General features: G+C 38.4%; 2 long non-coding RNA genes across 2 annotated transcripts in view; both read right to left on the reverse strand.

Moving 5' to 3' along the window:
- Positions 1-26,646, reverse strand: part of LOC148126952 (uncharacterized) — a 138,805-nt gene that overhangs the window by 12,724 nt on the left and 99,435 nt on the right. The gene's annotated exons all lie outside the window — the stretch shown is intronic.
- LOC148126953 (uncharacterized) lies at positions 11,905-22,583 on the reverse strand. The gene is made up of 2 exons (XR_015741759.1): positions 22,549-22,583; positions 11,905-12,581 (listed from the first exon to the last, which is right to left on the reverse strand). It is a non-coding gene; the product is annotated as an uncharacterized LOC148126953 (long non-coding RNA).

Genomic DNA, 26,646 nt, shown 5'->3' on the forward strand with positions numbered 1-26,646 from the left:
TTTTGCGAAATAATTTTTAAAAACTTTATTATATTTCTAGAAATACTTTAATAGCTATTGGACAAACCTTTATATCAGAACATTTGAAGAGATGAAGCCTGGCAATATTTGAACTTCTTGTTGAGGTAATTCCCGGTCAGGAGAATGAGTGCATACAGGGAGACGTATACAGAGTAGTGTTGGAATAATACACACAGAGCACACAGATACACTGTACAGTAAGTGTAGGTTTTTACTTCCAGGAAGGTTTAAGAAAAGTCCAAAATAAGCAGTCCAAAGTCATTCACAAGTTAAATCAGTCAGTTTTCAATCCAGGGATAATCCAAATATCAAATTCCAGTGTCAAAAACAGTTCAGTATCAGACTTACATTACATCCAGGAATATCAGTCAATTTAGGAAAAATGGAGGAACGGCAATACTTTCCAACAGAAGGAAACAGAGCTTCACTCTCTTCTGAGACTAAGGCTAAGACAAACCAGGTTTCTGGCTCCATCTTATGGCTATTTGAGTAACCACACCCAATTGCAGTTTTTAGCATGCTCTTAAAGAGACAGTATTAAAATGTCTATCCTGGTTTATATATTTCCATCCCAAATAGCTGTTAGGTTACTTACATTCCTAACACCTCTTACTTGACTCTTTTAAATTTTACAGGGTCATAAATTTTTAATTTTAAAAAGAGAGAGATTTAAAGACGTATGTCCTTCTGTATAATCAGCATTAAATTCAAATCAATAGGAGTGGGGCTTTTGCATTACATGCTACTGTCAAGATTAACCTGGAGTCAAGGAGAAGAAACTTAATAAAAGGATTTCTTTAACCCCCGGACTCCATGCTAGAGTTAGGAAGGGAGGGGAAATATTGGGTGGATGATTCATAGGCCCATCCCAATTCAAAATTATCTGTGTGGTCATTGATGCAGCTTTTGAATAAGGATGACAAAATTGTAGGACATAAGGATGACTAAATGCAGCTTTTTGAATAAGGATGACAAAATTGTGTATACGTGAAGAAATAGAAATACATGTTCGTTTTCCCTTGTAATTATGTCTCACTGTCTCTTAGATTCTCTTTTGGAGTGATTCCATGTGATGACGCTTCCTCTCTTGTGAAAAAACAGCTAAACTCTTTCATCATCCTCATTCCAGTTCTCATTCTCTCTTGATCCTCCTTCAGCCACTCTCCAAATCATCCAACTTTCCATTTCTCTTGATTATGAGCTGAAGGGAATGGTAACTCAGGCAGACCACTTCTGCCAAGCGATTTCTGATAAAAGATAATTATTAAAACAGTCAGCAGCCAGCCTGACCTTTCCCATATCTCTCACTTGTCTAGTTGAGGAATGCTGTCCCCTTTCATCAAGACTGCTCCCTTCAACACAATTTGGGGGAGGGGGGAGAATAGGGGGGAAATATTCTTTTCAATCTCCCCACTCAAAGCATAGAAATACTGGACATAATGGACGTTCTGCCAAGGGCTTTATCTAAATTAGGCAGCAATCTTTTCCAGCAATAATTCATCCTGTTAGTCCTTCAAAAAGAGAAATATCAAAATAGTTAACTGGAAAATTCTGACAGGGGAGTCTGAAACTTTCCTGTGCTACGAGCTCCTAAAATTTGAAATAGAATTTGCTTTTATCATCACTTTGGTATCACAAATTCATAAAACTGCTCACAACATATATTTTTTTTGTGTGTGGAACAGGTACTTCAACCAACACTTGATTTTGTTTAAAGACAGTAATTATCCATTATAATATTTCCATTGTAATGGTTTTCACTTAATCTCCTTTCCATCTTCATTTAATCCTCAAGAAATTTATTTATTAACATTTTCTTCTCATAAGGGAAAAAGCATATAATTGTAAATAATGTAATTCTTCTTCCTATCCTTTATCCTCATCTTTTCTATCTGTTTAGGGGCAATAATTGCCACCACTCGTGTCACTATTAACAACTGTAGCTCTGAACCCATAAGAATCCAGTTTTATATTAGCATTTATCAAGAAGAAACTTCTTTTGTCCCTTTAAAAAGCAGCAGAAGACGTGTGCTCAAGAATGTTCTATGTAAATAAAATCAATCTGTGAATAGACATAAGAACACATTTAAGTCCAATGCAGAAAGAAATCCAGAAATGGCTTCTAGATCCAGATGATGTTTTGAACATTCAGTGGCTTTTCTCAGAACTGATGAGAAACAGGCAAACATATTATTTATATATAAATAGAACATCAGTATAAATAAACAGTCCCACAAGTTGGTGATATCATTTTTAAAAAACACGATGGAGTCAGTGCTAATTAAAGCATCCAGGGCAATCTCAAGGCAATAAAAATTGCTCTCAGAAGACTCCATCAGGGAGGCCAGCTAATTTTAAGATGTATCCCATAAAATACAGATTTATAGAGAATAAAGCCTTGATAAATTCCTTAGTAGGAGACTGACACGAAGCCTGGAATGTAGTTACCCTAAACATAATTGTTGTGGGAAACATCTATGTGATCTCATAGGCTTCATAAAATAGTGTTTTGCAGGAAGGAAGGGTTAGATTCTTTTTGAACCAAAGAAACATCTTCCAAATCATGATTATATCTAGTCTCTTATGTCAATCACATCGCCTGTCCTTAGCCTGGAAGACTTCCAGAGGTGAAACACTACATGAGCCAAAAGATATCCTGATACAGGCTGCTTATTGACCCAGAATGGAAGGAACCATCTTGCCCAGCAGTATTAGGTAACTGGCTTCAGGGGTGGATTTCATGTGAATTTCCACCTGAGAAATGAATGGGTAGGCTTAGCTTAGTCCATCTTTCATTAGTTGAATTTATAGATCTCAAGCAACAATGCAGATAATCTTATATGCATGATATGCATAAGAGATTTAGTGGATTCAAATGCAAGACTAGATTGGTGATAGACTATGTTTATCCAGGACCTTTCCTGGGTTCTAGGCCTGCTTAAAATATGGATTTGTAAGACTTTCTGGTATCTGAATACATCTTTGGTGCTTCTTACTGAAATGAAGGACTCAATATTTTAGACTCAAGCATCCCTATCATTGCTTTAAGAAGAATCCCATAAAAGACTCACTGGGTCATTAGCAGCATATATTATAATGACATGTCTGAAATCTTTACATTATCCATCACTAACTTTCAGGTCCCAAAATTTCACTCAAACGTGGATAACTACATAGCTTCCTATTAATGCAAAAACGGCATTGTAAATCCAGCGAAAATATTATACATATTAATTATTTCCTGGACATATGCCATTCACTTATTCACACTCTGTTTGCAACTGTTCTATTGAATACATTCTTCTAAGCACACACAGACAGGTGCTCACAAAACCTCAGAGAAATTAGGCATTATCTCTGAAAATGACTACAGCATTATTATACTCTTACTACTAATGGTCCAATTTTCTGACATTTGCTTCTAATGTCCACTGGAGGGCACTCACTTCTGGCTTTAGGAAAGAGATGACTACTATAGCTACAGCTATCCAAGAGAAAACTGGAAAGAGAATAACATCATCCATTAAAGTTACTTCTGGAATTAGAGTTAGGGATGAATAAGCACTCAGGTTCCAGAGCACTTTTGCACCTGGGGAATTCTACACTGTGAGTTTTAATAATCTTATGCAGGCAGATCTTTTAAATCAACATTGTGCAATCCGTAAGCTTCTAGATTTTCCGAACTATAAGTTCCAACATCCTTCAAAACTGGTTCTTCTGATTCAGCCTGCTGGTGTTTGGCTCATCTGCTATGCCCTAAGTTGCCCATCCCTACAGAATGAATAAGGGTAATATTTAATTGACTTTGAAATGTGGTCAACTTATTCATGACAGGACTTCATTCACATTCTGGACTTCGACCCTTCTATCATAATGGCACCTCTATCTGAGCAAGAATTCTTTATCACTTGATCACCATCTGTCTTTGTGCCAAAAGCAAGACTAGAATTCACTGTTTCCAGGTTTCTAGCCTGGTGTTTTAACCACACCAAAAGGGCTCTCATGGATATCTAATACCACAGAGATAAAACGGATGGAGATCTGGGAAAGTTTGATCTCAACAGCACAGTTGTGTTCTAAATATATGCATAATTTTCACCATAAATGAAATAAATAAACTGCTGGATTCATTCAGTAATTATCAATCTGCACACACATATACACACACACACACACACAGAGAGAGAGAGAGAGCTTTGTGCAAAGTCATGGTTCCTCAACGAGAAAATCAATATTGATAGTTGTTAGTATTTGATGGTACATTCTGATGTCTTATGTCACATTGATTTTATCTGTATATGTAGTTTGGAGTTGGAAGTTACTCAGTGACACATTCAATTGAATACAAGGCATGGTAAAAAAAATAAACAACTATATGAAATTCGAAGTAAACTCTTAAATCTGCCTTCCTGCCAATCCCTTTAGCCTTGTATAACCTTCTTCTCATATAGCCTTGTGACCCTAAATTGCTGTTAGTGTGTTATTTAAGATAATTCTCCCTGCCCATTCCATTCCATCATGCTAAATGCCATTAGGTCTCATTAATTTAAATAGGAGTCACTATGTCTGTATTATATACTTTAATTTTCTTTTAGTCTTTTCATGAAGACTGAAAATTTCATTTTATGGCCAAGGTTGCAAGTTCTTCACATAGTTACCAAACCAGGGGTTAAAAAGTGGGAGAAAAACATGATACTTAAAAGTGTGTGTGTGTGTGTCTTTAATTGAATCTCTGTTGGTGGTTTTCACTTCCTGCTCCAGAAAATGCAACTGTCAATGAAAAACACATTGAAATTATAAATAACAAGTTGTACTACTATTGTTTTTCCCCCTTCACTCAAAAATGGTTGAATTTAGCAATGCGGCCCCCCAATCTCTCAGATTCTGCGGTCTGTCTGACATAAAATACACGCTGTACTTTTTTGGTGCCAAGGAAAAATACTTAGGTCCTTATTATGTGATAGAGAGAGTGGGAGACCAAGTACAACTTAACGTCATTGGCAGAAATGAAATCACATATGTGGTAGAAATAATAGTGTAACAATAGCCACATAGGTAAATACATTACATCAGAAGGCTGGGGAGGGGCGGGGGGTTGGTCAGAGTTGGGAGAATGTCCTCAGGCTAGGCAGAAAATCAAGCAAGCCAAAGCAGGATTCTCAATTACTGGGAAGCCATCACTGGAAACATCCTCTCCTTGGCAACCACCCTTCACCTACCACAGCTCATAGGGACATTCAGAGGAGAGTCTCAGATGAAGAGTTTAGTGCGCATACAGACAGAATTCCTGCAGACTGGTATAATGTGATTCTAATGCCTCATCTCAACAATCTAGCAGATGTAGCTTCATTTTCTAAATAGTCTTCAAAACAATCCCTGCATGATGCCTTCCAGCATCCCTTCCAAACCTATGGGTCCAGAGATAACTGAAGCTGGACAACCTGAATAGGATGCTAGCTGATAGGTACTAGTAAAGGACTTTCCATAGATCACTTGTTATTCCATTATTTTCAGCAGAATATATAACTGCTTTGTTCTCTGCTCATTTATAGGTTGGTTTCATGCTGATGAGGCTAGGCGGTTAGACACTACTGTAGTTCATTGCTCCTGAAAATTGTATTTCAAATTTACTTACCCATGGCTGAAAGCCGTTGAGAAATTCTATTACAATACCCACTTAGACTGCCCACCTAGACACAAGAAACTTTTTAAAAGGTCCAGAATGTTCATTGAAGAACCTGGCCCGTCCCAAATTTTCTTCCCTCTGCATCTAATGTGATTTTCCTTCTTTCCCTTACTGAAATCAATGTCCTATCCAACTGAACTGTGCAAGGAAATTTAAGTACTGAAATGAGTCTTGGAATTATATTTTCATTGTTAGTTTTATATCCTGAAAGGAAAGATATTGATCCATCTAAACATTTCACATCCTTTGGATGTGATTCCCTCTATATGTGGAGTCCAACATAATTACTTCTCTTGTCCAACCCAACATAGTTACATACACCTCATGATTTTAAAATCAGTTTGTTTCATTTTTAACTGACTTTACCTTGAAATGTAGGAACTTTTTGTTCTTGTCTTAAAAAGCCGTAAGAAATAGAGTCCATTAGATTTGTTAATCTTCTTTCACATAATTACATTACAGTATCTGGCTTCATTCTTTCAGCTTGAATGGTAGATTCTTTGCCTTCATCTTAAACTATCTGATTAACTTATTTCATTTATTTATTTATTTGATTTGTCAATCTCTTACAAGATAATAGGTATAAGTATATAACATAGTTATGAATACATGAAATGGGTACATATAAGAAAAATAAAAGAAACAATAGGACAGGGACGGTAGGCATGTTGGTGCGCTTATGCATGCCCCCTACAGACCTCTTAGGAAAGGGGTGAGGTCAATAGTAGACAGTCTAAGGTTAAAGTTTTTGTTTGCCAGCATAAAGTAACAATATTCTTTATGTTGTAGGTAGAGGCCTAAGTTGCTACCTGTTAAAAAGAGGTCCTGCAAGAGGGGAAAATATATCAAGAGAGAAAAGTTGTATCCTGCTTCCCTTCATTACCCCCCACAAATAAATGTTGGATCATCACAGTTCATACATCTCCATAAACTATATGTATGAAATAATTCTCCAAAATGATCTGGTGTCCTCTGCAGAGATTTTGAACATCCATTCCTATCAGCCTCTATTAGCACAATAGTATTGAAAACTGTGAGAGCTGAAATCCAAATTTCCTGCAGGGACACATTATTATTCCTGCTCCTGTTATGTCCATATAGACATGTCCATACAACAGTCAGCCCTACCTTCCCAAGGCATATTTTAGAAATGGTTAAATTCGGGATATCTAACCATGCTACGTAGCCATGATTTGTTGCTGGCTTTCCACCCATATAACACATAGATAATACTATATCTGCCTTGAAATATATATTCAATGCCTAAGGTTAACATTTCCATGGTTTACCCAGATAGCTAGAGGACCAGCCAATGAATAAAATCATTCCTGCCACATTGGACTTTACAGTTTCTATTGTGGTTAACCCTCGGCAAATATACAGGGAATTGATTTATCAAAACAAAAGGGCCTAAGCAGACGGTTAGTGTTTCTCTCGGCTCCATCTTGTTATAATGGGGCCCTCAACGTGCCTAAAGGAAAGGGCACATAGCGCACGTATATGTGTGTATGCATATCTCTATCACTGTATCTATATTGGGAGAAGTAAAATGTGTTGGTAGCCAGGGGAAAGTCACAAATAAAGTGATTCTTCCCATAGTGCTTTAGGAATTTATATTGGCTTACAACCTTTTTAAGAATAACCACCCAAACAAGTTGGCACAACTTGAGAAGCAGCTGATAGCCTAGTGCCCTTTTGCATTTTAAAGTGGGATCACTATGTACTAAGAGAACTGGACCGTCATTACCCATTAATCATGCTTTAAAAGCATCACTAATGAGGCCCCTTCCCTCCATTAGTAAGAAGGAGGTTTAGTTAACCAAGCTTTTCCGCCTTAGAGACAGATAATATACTGAAAAGGCTGAGGGTTACAGGAACCCAGGGGAACCATCTAATTGTCCACATTTGAAGCTTTGCATATTGAATTTAATTAAGATTCTATTGTGCTTACATCATAAATCATTATTGATATAAATTGTGTTCAACATATAATTATTGCTTTGAGGCAGAGGAATGGAGGTTGAAGAAGTGTCTGCAGAGACACAAAGCTGGTGGCAGTGAACAGCCAGGGTGCAGAGTTGATTGTCCTTGTAAAATTGTGCCAGTCTACATCCCTCCTCCCTTTTATTTTTAAAGCTGAGGAAGTCCTGCCATGTTGACTTCTCACCTTCCTCTAGTGCAGGGGTGTCAAACACTATTTCATTGAACCAGCACAGCAGGTTGTGTTTGACCTTGGGGGCCAGGGTGGGCATGGCTAGCTTGATGCTGCTCATGTTGGGGACGCCTGTGATGAAAACAGCTGAGCTCCGTTTTTGGCTCTGATGGCCTCACAACCCTCTGCAGCAAAAATGGCGCTCTCGCATTCTCCGTTTTTGGCTGCAACAGTCTCCTGCAACCCGCTGCCAGCAGCCCTCCTGAGCTGTCTTTTCACTGGCCGAAGCACTGTAAGCCGGTCCTTTGCTGTTTCCAGCACAGCCTCAGGGACCACATCTAACAACCCCACAGGCTGGATTTGGACCCCAGGCCTTGAGTTTGACACCCCGGCTGTAGTGCAAATGGAAGTAACTTTACAGGCAGGGACTCCTACTTCCCATCAGTGGGTTTTGTTTTTTTTTCCAAATGAAGTAGATGTACATTCCTGAAATCAGTGATTTATGAAAAATGTGCCTTCTTCTCCAAGAATCATCAAATCAGACTGGTTCAGAGTTGGCTATGTAGCAGGCTGGAGTCTTTCTTTGCCTTATCTGAAAACAGTGGGGTTTGAATATGGGCCATTTTGCACATCAGCCAAGCTTTGCCAAGTCCCTCAACTCATTAAGATGTGCATTGAAGATTGATCACTCAATCAGAGTAATTTTTCTTGAAATAATTTCTTTAAAAAAAACAACAAAATTCACTGTTTGATTATGGAAAAGTTATCTTGCTTGCTCGTTAAAATGTAGCAAATAGTCTTATCTAACATAGGGCAGGTCCAATGAAGAAATGAGATTGGCATGTTTTCCCATTGATTCTAGAAGGCTATCTAGGGATTGCTTGCCAGGGTAAAACAGGCTAAAGATGTTAGGCATATATTAATTTCATAAATGAATTCCAGACCTCAGATATTATTCTACTGCACCTCAGGCCAAGGATATAGAAATTAAGTCTCAGACAGGGGCAGCAGTTGCCAAAAGGAGAGAGAAAACCCCTAAGATCGCACACAGCCAGTCAAAGACAATTGATGCTCGACTTCATTGGGACTGATAATCTCTCTGGTTTGACCAGATGCCTTCTCCTTACAAAAGTAGAAAAACCAGTAAGGGAGAACCCTTTGCTACAATAGTTTGGAAACTATAAGAGTAATTCATTCAATTTCTGAAATGTTAGCACCCCACCCTATATCCTGGTATTCATAAATAGTTACTGAATCTCAGATAAGAATGTATAACAATGTTCTGCAATCTGCGCCTAGAAATGACTCTGATTCCAGGCAAGTTGCAATTTCAGCCTTAGAAAACCAATAAGGACCTGTGTTTGTAATCTGATTTGCCAAGGTCACTTCCATTGTCTGACTTCCCCCACTTCCTTAATCCTTCCAAAGAGTTTGAAACCAACCAACCAATCATATTTGCTTTTACTTTGCTCAAATTGCTCGATGAAAATCAGAAGCCAATTATAGTCTCTCCAGCTGGCCAACAGGAAGTAGAAATCATGTTATTTAATCTGTGTTCCCGCCCTCCTCCAATAAACTAAAATTGATTTGCTAATGCCACCCACAAATCCCTTTTGCTCTGCTGGAAAGCTATGCAAGAAGACATAAAGATCTTCTTAGCTGTCTTGCAGTCATTTTCTTGCTACAAGCGAGAGCTCTTGAAAGTGAAATGGTACCATACTGGTGGGTAAGCCGTGAATTGCCATGAGCAGGTAGGCGGAATATAAATTTTCTAAATAAATACATAAAAACAAAGGCCATGCAGCTATTTTTGCATGCAGAAGGGTGACACATTCTTTACGTAGACTTATATTAATCGGAAAGGTTGGTTGCCAGAGTTTTGTAGATTATTACAAGGGATTGTTGTTGACCCTATAGTTTGAAAATTGCTATATTTTGGAAAAACCAAACTCTCTTTTTGATTTATGGAAGCTTCCTAGATTAAGATTTGAGAAAGTTAGTTCCAAAAATAATCCACCAATGCACACCATTATAATTGGGTGGGGGGGGGAGACAGAGAGGAAAACTTTGATAGATCACAGAACACTTATCATTGGTAGTTTTAATGGAAATTCATGCCATAAGAAGACCATACCAGGAGAGATGAGAGATCATGCAAAACATTTCAGGAAATGTATGTAGAAGTTGTCAAGCACCAGGGAAATCAAGAGATTCAGGCAGTTCAAATGAGTATATAAATGCGTCACAAGCTTAAACTCTACAAGAATCTGAACTACTAATGGTCAAAGGAAACTAGCAGGAATTAAGTATAGAAATGGATTCAAGGTGGGTTGGACTTGGATTTCTTGTGGGCACGCAGGGACTCATGACTGATGATGCGTTTGACCCCTTCCCTCAGGTTCAGTCTGGTCATCTCCTACAAAGCACAATTTAAAATTAAAAATTTAGACATTTATTTGCAGCTACATACTGAGAATAAGTCTCTCTTGCTGAAACAATAATTGTCAATGACCCACTTCTTGTAAAAGAGGAGAAATTGTAAGCCAGGCCAACCACAACTATCCTGTCTTCATAAGCTGTCTTCTGTCTCAGGTCAAATATAATGGTGGGGAAAATGTTGCAAATGGGTTATATAACTTTGTTGATACTGCCACAGGAATGAAGAACAATATTGTGCTCTTGCTACACAGCTTAATATAATTTGGAAACTGCAATAAATACAAGTCATAAAAGTGGTCTGAAAAAATATTGGAGTAGACCATGAAGAAAACAAAATAATTTGTCATCTGCAAGCCAGGGATTCCAGTGCAATGAAAGGGGGGATCATTAATTTGATAGGTCTGTTTCTATCTGAGACTGAGCCTTATTTTTCCAAAGTTACGAGGAACAAATTGCTCTCTGAAACACACTTTATTTTCATTTGTCTAAGGATCCAGGGTCAGACACCTAATTCTTCTGCATGCCTCTTCTGTATGATTTGAGGTACTAGGATCTCTAAGTTTCTAGTTCCTCACTCCAGCAGCTTCTGTGCAAATGGCTTTGCTGAGAGTCAGTCAGGAAAAAGGAATGGCCTGTGTATGACATATGCTTCAGGTTGACCAAAATGGAAGAACAGAAGACTGGTAAGCAGCTGTAAGATTCAAAGAAAGAACATTTCTTCTCATCAACAGTGCACAGACCTTGGAGGAAGGGAAATCCCTTACACCTCAACTGAAGTGTTGCAAATGATATTTTTTAACTGAAACTCAATTGCTAAACAGACACACAACTTCAATTATTAGCTTTCAGCCCTTCCCTGTGACAACCAACTTCCCTGGATAATTTGGTATCTTAATATCCAGAAGATTTTTAGTATCTAGAAAGCTAGGATAGTCACATATAATTCTCCTGAATCAAGGAAGAACATTTTAAAGATCTGCATGTTTTTAGTCTTCAGAAAATGACTACAAGGAGATAGGAGTCTTCAGATTTCGGATAGATTTTTTAAAAAAAGGAATGGGCTTATTATCCAGGCTCGACATCTGGAGGAATTTGTTAAATATACAAGTCGAAGAGGCTGCCAAAAGAAGTCATGAGTTGTCCTTCACTAGAGTCTGGGTAGTCATTTTTTAAATATGCTCAGTGGATCCTGCAAGGGTTTGGACTAGATTACTTCTGATATCTCTTTCAACTCTGTGTCTGTAATCAAGGTCACCAGATCTAGATGTACAAAAAGCCAGATGGTAACTAGGTGGCAGTAATAATTTAAAGCAGAGTTTTTTAAACTTGGTGACTTTAAGATATATGGACTTCAACTCCCAGAATGCTCCAGGCAGATGGATTTAGAGACTGTGTACCTTTTTTCTGCCATTTAGCGGTCATTCATATTTGTGCAGGCCAAACTTTCTAATTATGTTCCTTAAATTAATTCAGATATATCATTGAAATATTCAAAATTATTGATTATTTTAGGCTTACATAGATTTCCAAGGAAATTTTTAAGGAAATGAATGTAGTTCCCTGGTCCTTTGCCCCTTTTTCTGTTCCTCAAAAGGACACCACCAAATTTTGATAATACAACTTTTATTTTAAAAGAAGAATCAGAATACAATAAGCTCCCTCAAGTTTAACACAACAAATTTATTATTAATTTATTAACAGGGCCAAGTTCTGAAAATTGTAATCTATTCCTTGATGATCTTGGTAAAAAGTGTGCACTCTGTATCAGAAATTTTCCCACTGATTGTTCTGGCTTTCCTTCTGTTTTGTCCCTACAGATCTTAAAGTAATGTAGTACAGTACTATTTAAATTCCTTGCCTTGGACCAGTGATGGGTTTCAAATTTTTTTACCACCTGTTCTATGGGTGTGGCTTGGCAGGCGTGCTTTGTGTGTGCACAGAGGGTTTGCTACTGACCTTCTCCTGCAATCCCGCACTTTCCCTGTGTCTTCAACAGCTGATGTGCAGCAATCCGCTGTGCCATGCGAAGCAGCTGAGCTTCAAAACCAGGAAAATCCAGGAAATGGTCAGAGTAGATCCGGGGCAGGCAGGAGGAATAGATCCGAGGTGGGCAGAATAGATCTGGGGCGGGCAGCTGATCGTTGGAGCGAACCCGTTTGCTCACAGATGATCCTTGGAGCTACCACTTCAGCTGAACTGGGCCGAACTGGTAGAATACCACCCCTTCCTTGGGCCATCTCTTTCTTCTCCTGGGGCCTTGACTTTATGTCTAGGATTAACTTTCTGAGATGTATGTGATACAAAAAAGCAGAATAGTGTTAATGCTTCAATAAACGTTTACAGTACATAAAAAAAACATGAGCAGAATTGGGCCATGGTAGTGCCTTAGCTTATCCAGCAACACTTCTATTAGTCTGTGTATTATGGAAAGAAATATACCTCTGTTGCATACCTACGTACATAGATAAATGGTGCTTTTAAGCAGTGTATATTCTTACCAGTCAACTGTTCTACCAGATAGCAATAGCAATAGCACTTTGACTTATATACTGCTTCACAGTGCTTTACAGCTTTCTTTAAATGGTTTAAAGAGTTCGGCATATTGCTCCCAACAATCTGACTCTTCATTTTATTGATCTCGGAAGGATGGAAGGATGAGTCAACCTTAAGCCAGTGGGAACTGAACTGCCGACAGCCGGCAGTCAGCAGACATAGCCTGAAGTACTGCATTCTAATCACTGCACCAACATGGCTCATCACAAATAAAGCAAGGAGGGAGCAGCAACTCATAATTCTTTTAAAAGCCAGATATGGTAGAAAGTAGTGAGGAGCTTGATGGGTGCAGTACAGAGAAATAAGAGGCCACTGAGTCCAGATGTTACTTCTGAGAGAAAAAGGGTAGAGATAGTCCCTCCCTAATATCTCATATACTGTAGATGCAGACAGTAGAGTCCTCAGTCTGGTAAGATTTTGTCTCTGAGTGTTAAATAGTAAAGAATTCAGCTTGGAAGAATCAACACCTACCATTCTTGGTTTTGGAGCTGACGCTAGCTATGCGTAAATCGAAGACATTTTCTTAAGAATAACAGAAAGTGTGCACCTGGGTCTACAGACAGAATCCTGAACATTACTTCATTTATAATGGTTTATGGTGGAATCCATGAAGATACAGATTAATGGCTCAATGATAAACAATACACTCACAGAAGGTTCAGTTTGGTTGTCCTGTTTGGACTGGGAAAGATAAACACCATCAATGCTACAAGCATGTGCTATGTTTTGCTAGTCACAGGGGATCAGTTATGATACACAAAGGGGATAGACATCTATGTACCTATTTTAAAATAGTTGCCCTATTGTAATTATTTCATTCATTAAAGTCTAAATGAAAAGTGTGTGTAATCTACAAGGGTATGGACCAGTGTGACCAGATGAGCAAATGAGCAGAGAAAGTCAAGGAAGAAGATTTGGGAAGTAAAGAAGGGTGGTAAAAAGGAGAATGCCATCTTGGAAGTGGTGATCGAAAGGAGTAAGAGGGTGGAGCAAGGTTTAAGCAGTCCTGGGAAGCCTGATGGAGCCTTGAAAGTAAATCCCCCTTCCCAATCTCAGTATAAATACTGATATTACAATATCAAAATGCTAAATCTTACTAGGGAAGAAAAAAAAACAGTCCCACTTTATAGCATGTCCATAGATAGTACAAATACTAGAAGCAGCTGCTCAAATATTACTGCCTCTAAATCATCTGCATAACACCCTGGCCTCTTGTTCTCTTATGTCCACAGAGTCTCTTCCCTCTCCATAAAGGTTTAAAAATGGATCTGTCAATAGCATCACATCATTACTTTGCTGGAAAGCAATAGCCTCTTTTATTATCATTTAACTAATGTACTATTTCCAGAGGGGTAAACAAGCAAGTCTGCTAGAGGCAAAACAGCAAGTCCCTTGAGGCATCTGCAAGATTAATAAAGGTATGGTGGCTTAAAAGTTTGAGAGTGGAAGTCTTTTTTTATCTCTCCAGGCATTTAGTGAAATTGATCGTGCTCCATGAATCCTTATAGCAATATAATTTCGGTACCTTTGATGATGATGCAATCATTTTTGTTCATGATAGGTTGAGAAACGAAGGAAGGAAGAAAAGAAAGAAAAAGAAAGAAGAAAGAAAGAAAGAAAGAAAGAAGAGTCCAATATTAAATAAATGAAATTGGTAACCTAACTCAAAAAAAAAAACAAATTGGAATTTTAATTATGAACAAACAAGAAGCAATCGTGTTTTCCATCCCCTCATCTCCCAATTCTCCCACAATATTATTTTAACCACTGCACACGGTTGGCACAGTGGTTAGAAAGTAGTATTGCAGGTAAACTCTGCCCACAGCCTGGACTTCGATCCTGACCGGCACAAGATTGACTCAGCTTTTCATCCTTCCAAGACTGTGGGGAGCAATATGTTGACTCTGTATACCACTAAGTGAGTGATGTGAAGCACTATGAAGCAGTATATAAGTCTAAGTGCTATTGCTGTACCATCTTGTTCAAGTTCTTGCCAAGAAATCGGAAGAAACAAAAACACAGGAAGGCACAGCCCCACCCATTCTCAGTTTTAAAATGTTTTTAAAAACCATTGCTGCTTTAAAATTCTCTGCATTGCTGACTGTGATCTGGTTCATGGTATTGTTGCAAAAATGCTAGAGTGGAAATCGCTTCAAAAGCTTTGTTTAAAATTAAGCATTAACATCCTTGGTACTATATTTTTTCCCTTGCAGATTATTTAATCAAGCTGAATACTTCACTGCCTCTGACCAACTGACTTTATTATTCATCAGGGACCTTATACCTTCTGTAACCAAAAAGAACAATTACACAGAGGAACTGCTCCTTCTTATAGGACAATGCTATTTCTGCTGTTCTTGTTTGTAATCGGTTCCACATTTGATGTGGAGAACATCTTTTCACAGAACCAAAGGTAGCTTCTTTCTTCTGTCAAAAACCCGAGATGAAGAATTTTCCCTTGAAACTTAAACACGGGGAGTGGGGGGACTTCCCTCTGGCTGCTTTTGCAGCGGATCAATCCACTCATATTAAAAAATGTTTTAGAAAAAAAAAAAGTATGACACTTTTGCTAGATCATGCTTCAGGAGCTACATCAAGCCCTTATGAATATTCATCTTTAGTACACTGTCATCGCTCCACCAGGGAAAAGATTGCCAGAAGGAAAGCTTTCAAATATATAGTATATAATAAGAATGAATGCTTATATAAAAATGTCAGCAATATCACATTATTGCATTCGCTCAACGAAAATCTTACACTGCAAGCAAGAAAAAATTAGCAGATTTCCAAATATCCCCCAAACACCTGATACCATTTATAAGTATGTCTTCTATTAAAAAGTGCCATAGATATGATTAATGTGTACTGCGGCAAACTTTAATTGGTTTCCATCAAAAACTGTGAAGTATGATATACCCATTTCTGCATTGGAAATTATTTTCCAGGAACCTTCTTTGCAAGCTAATCAGGGTTCCCTCCACGGGAGGCAGCGCAGCTAGATAGCTTGGTCTCCATTACTGATCTTTTTTTCCAAGAAATGCATTCACAGCAAACATTATGCATGTGATGTATTCAAAATGGACAATGTTCTTTGCCCTGAATGAAGAACTGAGCAAAAAAAAAATATGTCCCATTATTTTATCCAGCCCATTCATAATGAAAATATTCTAAGGCAGATATCAACGTTGACAATTAACCTGAAGGTAGGGCATATCACAGTTATTGTGGTGCTGGAAAGAATGCAAGGAAAGAGGGTGACCAGCTTGTATTCATCTACTATTCAATAATGCAAAACATCTTTGGGGTAAAGATTATGGATTTCCAGTATTCAGGGACTATACTGAGGCTATTTTAGTTCTTAAGAGGGATGGCTGACACAAACAGCTGTAAAGGAAAATTTTGAAAATTTAGGGAGTTAATTTATTTTGGCTTGGAAGGCAAGATGACTTGGGCTCCCCAACGCTAATTTTGGATATGGTAAGAGCAAATGTTAGGTGTGTTCACTAAGAATGTTGTGCTTCAAGCCAAAACAACTTGAAAAATCACTCTCGACCTAGGAGAAATTACTTGTCTAGACTTTGCCTTACTAAAATAGTGAAGTCCTACTGTGTGAAAGGAGGAATCCATTAGCAATTGCTACATACCATTCATAAATGACAGAGGGAAAAGATTTCAGGTATTCATCATACAGCCTCCTTACTGATGTTAGGATCAATGGTGCAGAGCACAAGAAGAAAGTTAATCCTCCTCACATCCCTGCCTGTCAGAGAACAAACCAAGCAGTGATGAAGGTGATAGAAGCTTCATCTTCTATGCCAAGGAAAAAGAAGGCAATTCTGACTCCTTCATTCTTGGTCCAGCTAGGAATGTCTGCAAATGAATGCAAACAATTTCTGGAAGCATTTAGAGTTGTCTTCACTTGAACAGCTTCACTGCAGCATAATGGATGGTTCTTGTCAAATCCAAACTAAATTTTCCTATAGAACTAAAACCAAGGGGCTGATGGAGCCACATGAACCAAAGGCCCAATGAGAGAAAGGGAGGGAAACAAGATAAGATAAACCTTGGTTTAAGCAACTGGTCACATGACAAGTTATCAATCACCCTTCTGCTCATTTTTTAAAGCCCTGACTTTAGCTAAGTTGCTTATGAACTCTTCTAATAGCTTTATCAGACACTGAAATCTGTAGGTATATTAAAGCCTCAAGACAAAACACTATTTGCTAATCCAAGGTATTTTTGATAGTACTAATATCCAAAGCTAAATAATGTCCATCCTTTTAAAATGTTATGTGTATAGATTTATTATAGACCTCATTTTAAGAATTAGAAATAACAGAGGAGATGTAGAGAAGTGGAGACCTTTTCTTGCTATGGAGGTCCCTCCAAGTTGATTTTCTGAAACTGCTATTTACATTTAGCAGTTTATGCTATATTTGTATTTTTCAAAACCCTATTTATAGAATGAAAGATTTCCCACAGTCTGACCAGAAAATGTCCACTAAACAAAATTAAAATTGCTTAGTTAACATTCACAGCAGCAGTAATTGATAACACCATACAATAGTAGTTCCATTTTTTCTATAAAAATAAATACCTGCATGGATATAGAAAATCATTGTGATTCAAGTCCAAACAGACTGCCAAGTTTTCTGATAAGTTCAAGCTCAGTGATTTCTTAATGAAGTCAACCATTGATCAGCCAGAGTGAGCCTTGGGAGACTGGAATGATTTTGTACTAGTTCCTGAATCTAGTCTACTGAATTCTTCTTACCTCAGATATCAGCTATTGATGGACTGTACCAAGTGATAAAAAGAATCATATCCCATCTCCATTGAGAAGTAACTAAAGCCTTGTGAAATGCAAATTACAAGTTGTTTCCACATTGATCCTTGTTAAGTTTTGGTAGTCCAGAAGTCCAGCATAGATTTAGCTGGTTTTGATCTTTGCTTAAAAAAGGCTAAGATGTCATTTTCCCCAGATCTGATCTTGATTCTTCAAAGCCCATTTCTTCATGCTGTACTCATATAGCCCTTCTCCTAGTTTGGCTCCTTTTTCAAGAGCAATAACATGCAATGATCCTCTATGATTGTAGAGTGTAAGGAAGAGGTCCTTGATGGATGGATGAAATGTTTTTTCAGGATTTTTAAATCCTGAGAAAGGAGATAATATGTGGAAGCAACTCAGACAGATGCCGTTCACCACAATTCACTACAGTATAAAAAGGGAAAGAAGATATAGCAGAACGAGGCTTGCAAGATTCTCTTATTATGACTTAATAAAAGTTTCATTAGCCTTCTTGTGGTGTTGATTTTCTCGTCTGGTCTTTTTAGTGGGGCTGACAATGTAGTAATCTCTTGTGCATTTTTTACAGGTGGTCCTGTAGACCACAACTGAGCCCAAACTTTCTATTGTTAAGTGAGACATTTGTTAAGTGAGTTTTGCCCCATTTTATGACCTTCCTTGCCAGAACTGTTAAGTGAATCACTGCAGTTGATAAGTTAGTAACCCCATTGTTAAGTGAATCTGGCTTCCCCATTGGCTTTGTCAAAAGGTTGCAGAAGGTGACCACATGATGTTGGGACATGAACCAGTTGCCAAGCATCTGAATTTTGATCACATGATCCTGGGGATGCTACAAAGGTGTAACAGTGCAAAAAGGTCATAAGTCACTGTGTTCAGTGCCGTTGTAATTTTGAACGGTTACTAAATGAACAGTTGTAAATCAAGGACTATCTGTATACACCTCTTCTCTCCACAATGATCAGGAAGAGATTTTTTTTAAAAGGGTCAGGAAGGACTAAGAGCTTTGGCATTAGAATTGCCAGCAATTCACATGCTGAAGAAAGCAGAGCCAACCAGCCAGCTTCCAAATGGTTTCCTTACTTGCTGACCAGAATGTAGGGCGGCTCTTTGGCCAATGGGATCATTCAACAGTTCTGCACCTGCAAATGAATGCCCAGCATTATTTTCGACTGCTGCCTCAACAGCCCCCAAATGTCATGGGCTGCAGCTGGTGAGCTTAAGGCCTAAAGAAAAGGCTCGATGCGAACGTTTGTTCAGAAATTGCTGACTTTAATTTATGCCATTCACTTTGCTTTCTTAGGCAGAACCTGGAAGTCCCTTTATACGCACTCTGCTGATGGGAGAACGACAGGAGTTTGAAGTCCTGAAACAGCTTATCCCGTTTCTCCCCATCACCACCCCCGCGCCCCCCAAATCAGGGTTGTCTGAATGTTCATTGTCTTCTGAAAGGTGACCTTAGCAGAGATTAGATAAACAAGGCTAAAAGGAATCCTCCAGGCTCTCAAAAAGGCAGTGCTCAGTCACCGCTTCCAAATCCCAGTTGCATTCCAGGCCAAGCCAAGGAGCTAAGGTGGCTGTAGTTTGTACAGCTGCGTGGGTGATGTGAAGGGCCTTTTATTACAATGATTCCCAAGGGAAGCTCCGGCTTGACCCGAGGGCAACAAATGGAGAATGATGAAATTAGTATCAGCAAGCACTTGCCAGCCAGACAGCTGCTCCCCCCATCCTTTCCCAGCACAGGTGACAAGCATCAACTTCTGCAGACGAGGAAGCACCTGAATAGAAAGAAGCGCACAAGGCGATCTCCAGACAGACCAGCCATTCATCCCAGCCAGCTTTCATTAGATTTGGTCGACCTCTTTCCCTTCCCCTCTTCATTAAAAAAAAAAAAATAGCCAAGTATAACATTCACCATTTGCCAAAAAGAACTGGAAAGCATATTTTCCCCTGCTACAATTCAGTTGCTCCCTTTGCCAGGACTTGCAGATGTTCCTAGATCCTCCAAAATGGAGGCAAGATGCTTTTCTGAAATTACAGGTCGGTTTGCAAAGGCTGTTGAAGTTTATGCGCTTGTATGAAGCACTGATATAGAATCAGGAGAGTGACTTTTTTGACTAGTGGATTCCCTTTCGATAATGGCTTCTTTGTAAATAGAAGGAATGGTGGATAGTTGCTGCTAACTATGTTTGTTTCTTTCAGAGAATGTGGAGAGCTTGGGCATTTGTGACCTTTCACATTCTGTTTTAATTAATTTCATAAGGTTGCATCCTACACATTTGTTTCATAACTATGGAAGAGAATATAGAGTGCCTGTATATTGCAACATGAATGTTAAGAAAAATGAACTTGATATTGCTCCCTCATAAATCAGGGGTGTCAAACACCACAGGCCATGGGCCGGATGCATCATGTACTGGCCCCGCCCACACCTGGTTTAGATGAGTGGGGAAAAGTCCCCATATGTCACATGATGCCACGGTGATGATGCAAGTTTGATACCCCTGGTCTAAATCATAATAGTATTTGACTAAATATAACAGATTAGGTAGTTTGATCCAACTAAAAGTCCATTGAGAGCCAGTTTAGTGTAGTGGTTAAGGCATCAGTAATAGCATTTAGACTTATATAGTGTTCATAGTGGTTTACAGCCTTCTCTAAGCGGTTTACAGAGTTAGCATATTACCTCCAATAATGTGCATCCTCATTTTACCAACCTCAGAAGGATGGAAGGCTGATCAGAACTGAATTCCTGGCAGTGAGTTAGCCGGCAATACTGCATTCTAATTACTGTGCCACCAGCTAGAAAACCAAACATTCTGGTCCACTTAGGTGCAAAGTCTATGGGCCACTCTCTCTCCCAGCCCTAGGAAGTAGGCAATGGCAAACCACTTCTAAAATTGCTGCACGGTCTTGTCCGATCAGTTGCCAGGGAACACTGCTTTGAACAAACACACACACACACACACACACACACAAATTCCAAAAACAATGTTATCTTAATAATCTATGATCTTGATGTGCTCTCACTCCTTACACTGTGGATCTTAATAGAATTCTCTCTCTCTTTTTTTTTTTTTTTGCTTTTACAAGTTGTGGCCACTTCAATTCGCTTGAGTTATAACACCTATGAGCTTAGTCCAGGGGCATAAATTATTACCATATGAACCACAGAAACTGCTCCATGTTGCAAAACATTGAAAAATGAATTATAATTTCAGTAATAAGTTGCTAAACATCTCAGTCATAGACATAGAGGGACTGAAAAATAGGATAAGAAAATATTGCCAAATCAGTTTGACAGGATTACCCTTTTCATCCATACAGGTTTAATAATATTAGGCCAGTACTGCAAAATTAGTTACTGCCATAAGGAAAACGCACACACACACAGAAATACTGATTGAAATATATGAAATTGATTTAAGCAAATGAATATAAAGGCAGATACAACCTAAGGACAATTATTTGTTGAATTAGCTAAACACTACAGTAATTAGGGGGCAATGGTGTTACGGTAGCAGGAATCTAAGTATAATACTAATATACTAATTATGTAGTATAAGTTTCTTCTTTGTGAAGAAACATTGTCAGTTTGTATATCCAAGCTGAGACAAGTGTCAGGAGAAAATATTGGCTCAACTGGTACTCTATTATTAGATTCTTCAAATAACGGCATCATGTGTTTTTCTCATCCCAAAACTAACGGCATCATCTCAGAAGGTGATGCCAGATCTAGCAAAGTTGACAATGCTTATAGTAATGGCACTGAATTTAGGTACAAACTTATTTGTAGTCATAGGCCATTACATCAAATAAGGAATAGTATAATCACATGCAACTAACTGAGGAGGGGAGGGGAGGGGAGAGAGAGGAGAGGAGAGAGGAGAGGACAGGAGAGAAAATAAATTTCACTACACACAGAAACACTGAAACCAACATAACCCTTCAATTTTATTCTATTTTCTAGACTACAATCTAGATGCAACTTTAAACTGATGAGCCAGTTATTCCTTTTTTTTCCTTCTAAAAATGCAAAGCTCTCTTTTGAAAGTTTAATATTCAAAACACAAGAAAACCAGCCAGCTGTTGCTCAGCATGACTGCTTTTATTAGACAAAACGTCCATCCCACTTAATGTGTTCAGCATGGCAAACTGACTTCTGTGGCATCTTTGACAGGGAATCATTATGCAACAATGCGCTTGTCTAACAAAAACTGTCCATAAACTGACATTAAAATGATTTGTTTAAGCTCAGATTTACAAGGGCAGTCAGATCTCACCATTTTATTGTGATATATGGCATCATTCTGAAAACCTCAGTTCTCGGAATCATGACTAACCCAGTTTCACTATTATTGTTTTTTTTACAGCCAGTACAAAGAAAAGTTGGGAAGTTACAACTGAAATGTTAGATGCCAAAACACCAATAAAATATTTTTTGTCTAAATATATAGACAAAAAATGTCTATGAAACTTTTTTTTTCCCAACCAGCTCTATGAAGAGCTTTATAGCTCCCGCTGCCTTAAGAAAGTTCAAAACATTCTCAAAGATCCATCTCATCCTGGGAACCCTTTTTTTGAACTATTACCATCTGGCAGACGGTACCGAATAATAAAAACAAGGACAAATAGGCTGAAAAACAGCTTCTATCCCAGGGCAGTAGTTCTTTTGAATTCTACTGTATAGTGCAGTGTTAGTGCGGTGTCGGGAGTTTTTGGTTCAATGTGTGGAGGGTGAAGGATGTGTGTTTGTGTTTTATTTTCAATGTGCACTGAAAATGGTGTTTGATTTTGTTGTACGAGGTGCAATGACAATAAAGTAAACTAAACTAATGTATACTTAATGCTGGCAATACAGAATGTGCAAACTAGAACCACTATCCAGCTTACCTTGAGCTACTCATATGTTCCAGGTGTTCCCTGCAGAAGAAATACATTGTTTTCACACTGGCAGACAGAAGAGAATTTACTGATAAGAAAATAAGCATATAAGCATTCTTATAAGCAAATAAGCATTCTTGAGTTCAGATCTGTTTGAGCTATAATTTTTAGTACTATTCCTGATTTCAATCACATCCTGCCATGAGAGACCACTATTAGCTGGAGTGATGAAAAAAAAGACAAAAAAATGCCTCATAATGTCATGATGCAAACTCCACCCTTCTTTTTTTGCAATCTGATGATAAATGCAAATACCTACACCATAAAGTTCACTTTATAATGTCACTTGTTCTCTTCTCCCCACTTGATTCTTGGGCATATATATGGGTTAGGGTTAGGATTAGGATTAGGGGGTGTGCGTGCGTGCTTGACCGTGTCTAGCTACGTAGCCCCTTTTGCTTGAAGCAGACCACGAATATGGCAAACTCATGGATTCGTTTACTGGCAATTTATTGTACTTTTTGTGTAATTAAAATAGTGCAATAAAAAGCGTTCAGCTACAGTGAGAGACCATGAGTGGTTTGCAATGCCTTTATCAAGAAGCTAAAGAAAATAGAATACGAATTGTAAGATTCAGTCTTCAATGGATAATCTTTGCTTTGTGAACATCACAGAATGAAAAGGGAAGGTATCCCAATACCAAGTATATTCTATGTGTACATCAATTCACTGCATATCCCGTCTAGTGGTAGGGTGCAGGGAGTAATAAATTGGCTTTCCAAATAATTTCCAGAATTCCTAACTTTCATAGAATGCCGTGAATATCCTTGGGGTAACTGGGGATTAATTGTACACACTTGGTCATATTGTCCAAACATCTCCAAACTGCTTTAAGTCTTTCCTTGTAAATTTACAACAAAAGTTGTAGTCTACAACAACTATTATAGATTATCCTTGCTGACTTGGTGCATGAATACAGCAGTGCAACATGCACTGGTGGTCTAGATTATATTTTCCTTAAATTACTGAAAAGGATATTGTGAGGTCTGAATGTACAAAGCCACAATGATCAGCAACAATCCTGCCATTTGGAAACCCAAGAATGAATAATAGCGACTATTTAGAGTACGTGTTTTAAGAATAGGTCTAATTGTATGTACGCATGGAAAAGGAATTAATATAAATCTAAGAGCATGACTGAACTGATCATTCAGAAGGAAAGATATAGGAAATTAATAAAGGGCAAAAGAGTGGATGAGAAGTTCTTAATATACACAAGGAATGCTTGTAGCAAACTTATAGCTGTGCTAGTTTGGGATGCAAATATATATGTAATTCTGCATGCAGGAGCTGCACTGTAGTTTGCTGAGAACCCAAAAGCATTAAAGCAAATGTTAAGCACGACTCAAAATACATCTATAAGTTAATGTGTTGTGCCAGGAAAACATGGATTGAGTGGTTGAAAGTTATATTTATGGTAAATGGCAAACACCTAGAGCAAGTAGATGAATTGCTAGAAGGTTTATGAAAATGAGAAAATGGAGACATTTTAAAATGTGCAACTACTAGTAGAAAGATATGCTTTGCAGGACTGGAGGAAATGTAAATTGATTAAATGAATACAGAAGTGTGAGTTGAGTATGGCAGGAGAAACATAAAAGTAGATTGAATGAATTGGGGATGAGATATTTAAGATACAGTGGTGGGATTCGGCCGGTTCTCACCGGTTGTTAAATTACCCACCCCCCGCTATCAAAGTGGATCCTGGGCGCTGCACTGCAATGGAAAAATAGGCAATGGAGCAGCCAGCGCAAGGGAAGGAGAAGGCTGTTTTCCCTCCTTCTCTCGTTCCAGCTGTTCCGTTGCCCGTTTCTCCATTGCAGTGAAGCGCCTAGGATCCACTTTGATAGCAGGGGGTGGGTAATTTAACAACCAGTGAAAACCGGCTGAATCCTACCACTGTTCTTAAATATTGAGTGGTTGAAAGTTGATAGCGGGGGCAGTTCAATTTAACAACAGGTTTGCCCAAGATCAGGTTGGCCATTGCAGGAGGCTCATCCCACATGTGCACCAGAGCTGGAGGACAGGGATGGGCCATACCTCCCATGACAGCCAACCTGACTCTGGGCGAACTGGTTGTTAAATTATTTGAATCCCACCACTGTTTAAGAAGTATGAGTGGTAAAACAAGAAGAGTGAAGTTTAAGAATGAATGGGCACTGAATAAATCTGGGCTGAATATTTAAGTGATGATGAGTATGAAAGACCGACGTTGACATGCTTTTGTCATAGAAGAAGAAACCTAAACCGTTATGAACTTTATTTAAGCAGAGCTATATCCCTGCTTTTGGAACATTGGTAACACTTTATGTCAAACAAAGGGCATTTCCACTCTTGAATGAGCACAAAAACAAAAGTGCATAATTCACATTTGTACTCAGGGAACAACAGGACATGGCTGAAAGCACCAGTGGTTACTGCAGCAAATGACACTTGGCACATGCTTTTCCATTTCTGAATGCTAATTAAATCTTGTCATGGTTCCATGTGTGAACCTGTTGCCTCAAAACAGTCTTGCACCATGGCGGTAAAGATTAAATTGATGGTGTAAACAGTATCGTTTTGTAATTTGAAGGAAGCAAAGCATGCAAAAGCTACCTTGGCTTTGGGTTTGTTCTCATAAATCATGTTCTGTCTTTCTTTATAGTGTATCTGAACACCATACATGAGCAGGTTAATTTAAATGGCATACGGTACACAAATAAGAACATATTTCTAGTATTATTAGACTAGAAAAAAATCAGTGTTTAAAAACAAAGAAGTGACTTTCAGTTCTTTATATCAAAGTCAGCTGGAGGAAAAGGCTAATGTGCAGACACTTATGCGAGCTGTACACACAAACTTGGTCACATACACATTTTGCATTCTTCAGATCCATAAAACTAAGCAGATGTTCTGTAGCTTAATAGTCATTTTTTCTGATATTTCATAGTGGTTTGCATATATTCATAGCAATTTATAAAAACTCAACATACTACACAATATAGTATATAATCAGAAGTATAACAAATCAGGTAGAGCACTGGTCAGCTGAAATGTATGTTTGCATACATATGGTATGCTAGCAAAAAAAAAAACACAAGCTTCCTTGAAATAACACGTCGTAAAACTGGGGCAACGTGACTCCCAAAATTCCTCCATTACCCCATCCCATAAAATGTAATCTAGAGCAAGATTGCAAAGGTCAAAAGATATTAAGTGCCAAAGAGACTCATGCAGAAGGTAATATTCATTACGTCTTTAGAGCTTGAAATGTAAGAAATATTGCATACCATCATACTGTGTTCTACCTGAATCTTTAAAAATGAATTTGGAAAGCAGAGACCGCCTATTTGAGATGTTCCCCAATGATGAATTGTAACCCAGTTAATTACTTGGGTTACTGTTTAATAGAACACTGAGCTTTTTCAGATAATGCTGCTATTATTATTATTATTATTATTATTATTATTATTATTATTATTATTGTTGTTGTTGTTGTTGTGGAAGTTGGCCTCTTTATCTTAATTGCCTTGAAACATTAGTCTCTCCAACTGTTCTTTCATCAGAATCTTAATCCAAATAGCATCTACTTACAGCTGAGAGTCAAATATAATAGCTCAGATGACACTAATGAGAAATTAATGGGTGCACAAACCAAGTAGCTCTAAACGAAGTCCTTTTGGGGGTTCGCTGCTTGCCAACCATGCTCAAATTCTTCTTTATTTCTCTGTCCTTGCAAAAATACGTGTTGGCTGTTGTGTATTATTGACAGACGTGCAAACATTATCAAGCTATATTGGACTGGAAGTCTGGAGTTACGATCCAGGTTCTCAGATGGCTCTGCTCAACTTGAAACTAGCCTCTCAGACTCAAGCAGCCTTCAAGGTTCCAGGCATGCAAAACCCTGCCCCCCGCCACCACCACCACACCACCTGCTCACATTTCCTCTTGCAGTCTTAGGGCAGCAAGGGTCAATTTCATGGTACTCCTTATCTTCCTCATCTGAATCCTTGGCTTAATTTCCCACCGCATGCTTTCCTATCGCTTGAAACATCTGGGACAAAA

The sequence above is a fragment of the Pseudonaja textilis genome, chromosome 2 (assembly GCF_049901715.1).
Source record: "Pseudonaja textilis isolate UNSWEBS1 chromosome 2, rPseTex1.2, whole genome shotgun sequence".
Classification (NCBI taxonomy): domain Eukaryota; kingdom Metazoa; phylum Chordata; class Lepidosauria; order Squamata; family Elapidae; genus Pseudonaja; species Pseudonaja textilis.